Raw genomic sequence first — 8703 nt, forward strand, 5'->3', positions numbered from 1 at the left:
ACCTTCCTTCCTTCTCCCTCCCTTCCTTCCTTCCTTCCTCCTCCCTTCCTTCCTTCCTCTCCTTCCTTTTCCTCCCTCCTTCCTTCTTCCTTCCCTCCTCCTCTCCTCCCTTCCTCCTCTCTTCCTCCCTCCTCCTTCCTTCCCTCTTCCCTCCCTCCCTTCCTCCCTCCCCTCCCTCCATCCTTCCTTCTCTCCTCCCTTCCCTCCTCCCTCCCTTCCTTCCTCTCTCCTTCCTTCCCTCCCTCCCTCCCTTCCTTCCCTCCTCCCTCCCTCCCTTCCTCCCTCCTTCTTCCCTCCTCCCTTCCCTCCTCCCTCCCTCCCTCCCTCCCTCCTTCCTTCCTCCCTCCCTTCCCTCCCTCCTTCCTTCCTTCCTTCCTTCCCTCCCTCCCCCCCTCCTTCCTCCCTCCCTCCCTTCTCCTTCCCTTCCTTCCTCCCTCCTTCCTTCCTTCCTCCCTCCTTCCTTCCCTCCTCCCTTCCCTCCCTCCTTTCTCCCTCCTTCCTCCTTCCTTCCTTCCTTCCCTCCTCCCTCCCTCCCTCCCTCCTCCTTCCCTTCCTCCTCCTTCCTCTCTTCCTTCCTCTCTCCTTCCTTCCCTTCCTCCTCTCCTTTCTTCCTCCCTCCTTCCTCTCTCCTTCCTTCCTCCTCCCTCCCTTCCTTCCTCCCTCCTCCCTTCCTTCCTCCCTCCCCTCCTCCTTCCCTCCTCCCTCCCTCCCTTCCTTCCTTTCTTCCTTCCCTCCTCCCTCCCTCCCTTCTCCCTCCCTCCCTCCCTCCCTCCCTTTCTCCCTCCTCCCTCCCTTCCTTACTCCCTCCCTCCCTCCCTCCCTTTCTCCCTCCTTCCCTTCCTTACTCCTTCCCTCCCTCCCTCCCTCCCTCCCTTCCTTCCTCCCTCCTTCCTTCCCTCCTTTCCTTCCTTCCTTCCTTCCTTCCCTCCTCCCTCCTTCCTTCCCTCCTCCCTCCCTTCCTTCCTCCCTCCTTCCTTCCCTCCCTTCCTCCCTCCCTTCCTTCCCTTCCTCCCTCCATCCTTTCTTCCCTCCCTTCCTTCCTCTCTCCTTCCTTCCCTTCCTTCCTCCCTCCTTCCTTCCCTCCTCCCTCCCTTCCTTCCTCCCTCCTTCCTTCCCTCCTCCCTCCCTTCCTTCCCTCCTCCCTCCCTGCCTGTGACGTGTTTTCTATCGTTTTTGGACAACGGAGGTCTACAGCACAGAGGAGTAAGATATATCAGACTAGCAGATCTGGAGCCTGTTTCAGGAAATACAACTTTAACTCTAAAACAGAGGTGTCAAACTCATTTTCATTCAAGGGCCACATACCGTCCAATTTGAACTGATGTGGGCCGGTCAATTAAAAAGATGGAAGGAAGGAAAGAAGGAGTCAAGGAGTGAGGAAGGAAGGAAGGTAGGAAGGAAGGAAGAAAGGACAAATGGAAGTGAGTTAGATAATATTTAATATTAAAGGATGATTACCATGTTTTTTACAACCTGGACTTTATTTCTAGCATAAAATACGATCATTTACTCACCCAGACAACTTTGGTGTCACCAACTTCTCACTTGATTTCTAACCTCAGTAAACGTTTTCAAAATGTGTTTATGGTCTCAATCGCTAGTTTAAAACCTTCTTCAATGCAGTATGATGTTCATTTGGGACATTTTGGCCTCCCTGATTTTATATGTGACGATAAAGCAGGGTATGCATTAGGGTGTGGCTACGTTGTGATTGACAGGTTGATTGACCAATGTCCTCGAGATCCAGCCCTCGCAACCAATCGCAGCCTCCCCACTCCTCCGTTGGTCCCGCCCATACGTCCGCCCATGGCCCCGCCTCATGCCCATATAAGTAGAATCCGTGTTTTTATTTTTCCCAGCATGCACCTGAAATTTTCAAGATGGCGCTGACTAGATTCGATACTATTGGCTTCCTAGCAGCAGTCCACAAACCAATGGGTGACGTCACGGATGTTACGTCCATTTCTTTTATACAGTCTATGATCACAACACTGGAGGATTTCCTTCTTTCCTTCCTTCCTCCCTGCCTCCCTCCTTTCCTTGCTACCTTCTTCACTCCTTTCCTTCCTTCTTCCTCCCTTCCTTCCTTGACTAAGCCCGTGGTGGTTAGTGAGGCCAGGAGATACATGTCTGGATGTGTCAATAAACATCTGTATCACAACACTGGAGGATTTCAGCCCAATGATAAACCGGGCTGTGGTAGAGACGTTCAGAAATGACATCATCCAGATCAGAGGTCAGCAGGTCAACCTACAGACCCCGGATGTTGATAACATGCCACCACGGGCTCGGAGGGGAACAGCACTAACGTATCATAACTAAATAGTTGCTGATTCATCATCTGTTCGTCCACTAATAATCCATGAATCATTGCAGCTGTACTCATGCATTCAGGATCACATTTCTAAAAACAATAACAATGTTCATTCAATTGACTTTTACATTTTACACTTTCTATTCCCCCTTCAGACCTCCATGAAGGAGCCAGCTGTGGCGGCTCGGCGGTTCGTGCCAAAACTGTAAAGCCTCTATATTCTGCAATCTAAATGTAGTGTGAAGAGTATAGTCTACTGTCTGCAGAGAGTCTTACATGTGACTGATTTCCTTCATTTTAAAGCAAAAACATGACATGTTATGGATTCCTGCCCAGACAGACTCCAATCCTCCTACATTAACCCTTAAACCCTTTAACTTGATGTTACCAGTTATGTCATTTCAAGGAAAGGAGGAAGGAAAGGAAGGAAGGAAGGAAGGAAGGAAGGAAGGCAGGAAGAAGGAAGGAAAGGAGGGAGGGAGGAAGGAAGGAAGGAAGAAGGAAGGAAAGGAGGGAGGGAGGAAGGAAGGAAGGAAGGAAGAAGGAAGGAAAGGAGGGAGGAAGGAAGGGAGGAAGGAAGAAGGAAGGAAAGGAGGGAGGGAGGAAGGAAGGAAGGAAGAAGGAAGGAAAGGAGGGAGTAAGGATGAAGGAAGGAAGGAGGAAAGAAAGGAAGGAAGGAAGGAAGGAAGGAAGGAAAGGAGGGAGGGAGGAAGGAAGGAAGGAAGAAGGAAGGAAGAAGGAAGGAAGGAAGGAGGGAAAGGAAGGAAGTAGGGAAGGAAAGAAAGAAAGGAAGGAAGGAAGGAAGGAAGGAAGGCGGGAAGGAAAGAAAGGAAGGAAGGAAGGAACAGTAAAAACAAACAGGGTCAATTTGACCCGGGAGGACGACACAAGGGTTAAAGTAAAAACATGTTATGGATTCCTGCCCAGACAGACTCCAATCCTCCTACATTCATTTGGCTGAGGTCTGGTGAACTTCTGCTGTTTTTTAAGCAGTGGTGGGAAAATCCAGGGACAGATGGAGACAGAGAGGAGGGAGGGAGGGAGGGGGGAGAGGGGGGGAGGGTGAAGAAGTAAAAGATTAAGTAACAAGAAAGCAAAGCACAGAAGGGAAAGAAGGAGGAGGGACGAGAGACGAAAACAAGAAGGCATGACGATAAAAGAAGGAGGTGTCCTGATGACATCATGCCGCCCTCCCCTCCTCACATGATGAGGTCATGAGGAGGATGAAAACATTACAGCACAGAGCAGAAGCAGCGTTGTTAGAGGCTGATTAGAAACACATGGACTTCTCCCTCCGTCCAACACAGTCACACCAAAACAAAGGAGTTTCCCTGCTGACTGATTACGTTAACGTAACAACCTGCAGCTATTACAATCATACATGACTGTCAGCACCTCCCTCCTACAGGACTGATAGGACAGCAACGATCCAGCTTACAACTACATCATGAAAACTGATCCATCTCCTGTTCGAAAACACTGAATAACGGAGAAACCTGCGATGGTTAAATGTCTGCAACAGGACAACAAATGGGAGAACGAACCACAATTTACAGTAAACTTCAATCTGAACGACCGACAACAGATATACACAGTATTGTGGGCAGATACTGACCTTATTAAATAGACACAATATCAGCCACATGACACATGATCCACATTAAAAACTGTTTCTTCTGTTCTGTGTTCTGCTCTGTTTGCTACGCTGAACAGTAGGCCTGTCACGATTAGGGATGATAACCGTGTTGAAGGTATACCGCGATTTGAAAAAGCCACAGTAACCGAAACCGCAAAATGAGATGTTTTTTGTCTGGTCAAAGACAGGAAGTGCTGGTCAGAAATCCGTATCACGACCCCTCACACTGTCATTACAGATTCAGGTTAACATATTTATTTTTCTTCCTTTTAGGAACATTTTAGAGCTGGAATCACAATACCGCCATACCGTAAAACCGTGAAATTTTTGCTTATGGTTATCATACCACTAGAATCTCATACCGGCCCATACCTAGTCACGATAACTACTTTTTTTGGACGATATATAGTCTCAGAAATAATCGCAATAACCAATGTTATTGTCACTTCAAGAGAGAAACAATGGGCATCAGTAATGGATCAGTTCAGATATCAGAGTCAGTATCTGGAGAGGAAACGTCAGATTGGTGCGTTCCCAACCGAACACACAGAAATGACGACTTTTGCACCATGTGGTTTCAGGCTGTTTGAGATTAATGTTGACAATCGTGACACAAACACTGTGAAATCTTTTCCACCATAAGACTCGTCCAGCCTGGAGCAAAATTATGTTGGAAATTCAAAGACCAGATTCTCTCAATGTAAGTGATGCCATGACCCACGTCTACAAACCACCCAACCAATCAGAATACGACATGAAGCGACCCAGAATGCGCCGACCGGTGTGAAGTAAATAAAGGGAAAAACACTCTTGTTCATGTTAATACACCCAGGAAAAAAAAAAGATGGAACTTAAAGCGATGGTTCAGCCTAGCGTCATATACACCATGAAATCGAAATCTTGTGTGATCACTGAAATACCGCGATATCCCGCACAGCACATCTAGAGATCTGTGCGTGATCGTGCGATATTTCGACGCTGTTTCTAGCTTTATCATTAGCTGCAGAGTAAAAGCCATCAGGTAAGTGTTATTTTAATAAACTCCTGGTGTACTTACAAACTTTCCAATGCATGGATTTATGAGTAAAGAGCCTATTTGTACTACTGGAGAAGTTTGATAACTATCCAGGCATTATTAGTGGGGTCATTTACCAGATACACTGGTATCTGGTGGTCAGGTCATTAGCGCCTGGTGGTCTCGTTAGCGCCTGTACTAAGCCATTCAGCTGATAGCTCTAACTCCACTATTTTGCGACCAAATGAAAAAAGACGGCTGAGGCACTGATTAGACAGACCTCATGGTGCATATGATGCGAGGTCTAAATGACGCCGAACCATCGCTTTAAAGTGAAAAATAAGTTTTTGTGACGAGGGGCGACGAGCTCATGACGTGTCTCTGGTTTCATTGGGGTTAGCGTTACACATTCATTGCACAATCTGACAGCCTCAAGTTGATATCAGATACTCTGACACAGATTGTGATTGCTGTTGTTGTCACGCAGTCTCTTGTTCTAGCGGCTGAAGTGATCTGTAGCCAAACAACAATTGAGATCTACTAAGTAAAAATGTTCCATATTTGCTTCAACTATTCTGAAACATGCATGTAAATGGATTCAGCAGATAGTTCTCAGTACAGATAAAGACCTCATGAAACCTGATCAGGTATCAGCCAAATGTAAACAATCCACATTAAATAAGAGTTTCTTTATCAATGTTTGTCAATGTGAGTCACAGTGTTATATTACACCGTGACTCACTGTTATATTACATTAAAAGACATTACGACATTATGACAAAAGACATAATGAGGTGTACAGATTTGAAATGTGGGATAAAGACTACGCTGCTATCTGACTGGTTCTTGGTGTCGGCAGATATTCTGAGCTGAGGTGTTGTATGAGTCCGTCTTTAATTTGCTGCTTTAGTTTATTATTACATCACTGTACTTTTATTTGAACATGTTTGATTGGTGGATTGTTGGTCAGGAAAGCTGTAGTCTCCAGACTGGGGCTGCAACTAATGATTATTTTCATTATCAATTAGTGGTGTATTTATTTTTATGACTAACTGATTGTTGTTTTTTGGGTCTATAAAACATTAACTGAGAAGAGCACCCATTACACTTCCCTAGAGCATGTGTCTGTGTTGGTGATGTCATCAAGTGTCTTATTTGTCCGACTAAAAGTCCAAAGCTCAAAGAGATTCAATGTACTATCATGTGAAATAAGGAAAAGCCAATTTAAGAACCTGAGACCATCAAATATTTGGCATTGTACTAAAAAAACTAAAAATTGTCAATAAATAGTCTACTGATGGCCTATGGTCCGATTAAATTCACTTTAAAGTGCAAAATAAACCAATTGACTAGTGTTATTTTGCATCAACACTGGTATTATAAATGTTATGAGAGTGTCTGACCTGCACTTCAACATCTATCTGCTGCCAAAGGTCAGATCCACAGACAAGCCCAGCCTCATGACTCACTGTGAAGCCTCATTAACCTTTTCTTCTACCTTTAAACTGCAGCTGATGAGCAGCGTCAGGTCAGACCGTCCCACTAAAACCAACAACGGGGCCGCCAACAAAAAGCCCCATTCATCCGTCAGTCCAGTGACATACAGTGTGAGATGGGGCTGCAGACATCGTAACAGAGAGCACGGGTTGTGAGTCAGCCTCACCACACTCTGCTGCTTTTGCTTCAGATTTCTTGTGACAGTCTATTAAAAAAAACACCAGGCTTAAATCTTTTTGTTTGTTATAACTTTTTAAAGCTTGTTTATGGCCTAACAGAGACTACTTACCCTGCTGTAGTTAACTATTAAAATGGTCAGATTATAAGAAATGTGAACACTGGCTCAAAGAATTAAACACTAACAGCTTCAATCCTTTAATATCTACTTCCAAAAGTCAATTTAGGTCAAATTTTCATGCCTTAACTTAACAGCACTGACTCTTTTTAAACAACCCAGGCTCTATCAGTGCCAGTGTTAATTTATAGACTACTTTCCGTCAGAAGTGAAGTGATTTACTGTTCCTTTTCTCCTTCTTTTTGACACTCAGTCATCCAGGCAGTCTGTGTTGATACTATCTCACGATCCAAAGGAATTTCACAGGACACACCCCTTTCCCATAGCTTTCTCTCCCCCCCCATTTCAGATAAGGAAGTGGCAGGAGAACCTCTCAGGTAGCCTGCCTAAGCCTCAGGGCATGAAAATAACTCACTGCTATGCCAGGGGAAGAAAAGAATACAAATAGTGGTAGTAGCACCGTTAAATAGACACTACTAAGTCACAAGTGTCTTCATACAATAGTGAAGATAGACAGGTTAATGCAAAGCTATATTATACAGTTTATTGTGCTTCATAGTATATATTTAGCATTGCTACAAGTGAGTAAATGATGGCTTTATGATGCTTTCAGCCCCCTAATAATAAGCATTTCTCTATTATTTCAACCTATATGCTTCATAGTATGTGTTTAAATGACATTTTTAGCTCTTTTATGCATTGTTGTAACTTGTGATATTCAACAAACAATAACTTTAAATGGTTTGTTACAGTTTCTAGTCACTTAATCTTGCTTTAAAGTATGCTAATGTCCTGTGAAAGAGTTTATAGTAAATATATATGTGTTGCTTCTATTGTGATTTAGCAGCAAATAACAACTACAAGGACTTCCAGGTTACCTGAGCTGCAACACAAAAGTGGAGCAATGTTAGTTGTGCTAGTCTGTGTCATGGTGAGTCAGGTTTCTCACAGCTAAGTCCACTATACTTAACATAATCTTACCGAGGAGTTCTGTGGGAATGTCCGTCTTCTCCTCCGACATTTCTTCCACCGTAGTAAACACCGAGGAAAGGTCCGGAGACAGCGGGGTAACCCGAGCAGAGAAGCGGCTCTGGTGAGCAGCTCGACCCGCAGGAAGCGACCGAATGAGACAAAAAAAAAAAAAAAAGGTGTTGTCCTGCTTTTCTGCTGCTAACCTAAAGTTGGTTACCTGTCGACACTACCTACAGTAAATGTTACTGTCTGCATGCCTGATAACGTTACACACCCACACACACACATATCCACACCACGCTCACACACACACTTCGCTTCTGCATTGTACTGGTTTGAAGTGAACAGGATTGGGTTTAAAATGTAGTTTCAGTATGAAGCAGGTTAAATCCAACAGTAAAGACAGACAGTCGGTGTGTGAATGACAACAAGCACACACACTCACACACACTTCTGTGATCCCTCCTCTCCTGCAGTTGTCCAGGGGAAAAAAAAACTTTTGCTGCTACAATAAAAAATAGTAAAACGGTGACACCTGGTGGCCATTTGGGTGAATAGCAGGTCTGAATATTATGCGGCATTCAAGTGGTGGAAAGTCGGTTTGTTCACCACTTGCTGAAAGTTGACGTACAAGTAAATGATTTGATGATAAGAATCTTTTTACTAATCAAAGTTCTGCCATTTATTTGCTCAAATTCATTAACCACTTAACACACGCCCCTGTTTTTTATGCTGTTAGCCTAAACGACATGCCCAAGTTGTGAGCAGCACAGATCCCACATAGTTTGAGACTCAGAGATGTGTCTGGTATCATTGGAAAGGAAACACTCTCAGGATTCTTGTAAAAGTGTCTGTGTGATTCTGTGACTTACTGACAAAGAGTGGCAGAGGTTACAATGATGGGGTTGTTTACTCACCCATAGGTTTGTCTTTACAATGACATGTGTACAGACATTCAGGGACCTCTCAGCAGG

The 8703-nt window shown here is 44.6% G+C and overlaps 1 pseudogene; it reads right to left on the reverse strand.

Annotated features, from left to right (window-relative positions):
• LOC128374590 (F-actin-uncapping protein LRRC16A-like) overlaps positions 1–7778 on the reverse strand; it is a 26014-nt pseudogene extending 18236 nt beyond the window's left edge.
• Between the last annotated feature and the right edge of the window lie 925 nt (positions 7779–8703).

This window comes from Scomber japonicus, chromosome 15, assembly GCF_027409825.1.
Source record: "Scomber japonicus isolate fScoJap1 chromosome 15, fScoJap1.pri, whole genome shotgun sequence".
NCBI classification, from domain to species: Eukaryota; Metazoa; Chordata; class Actinopteri; order Scombriformes; family Scombridae; genus Scomber; species Scomber japonicus.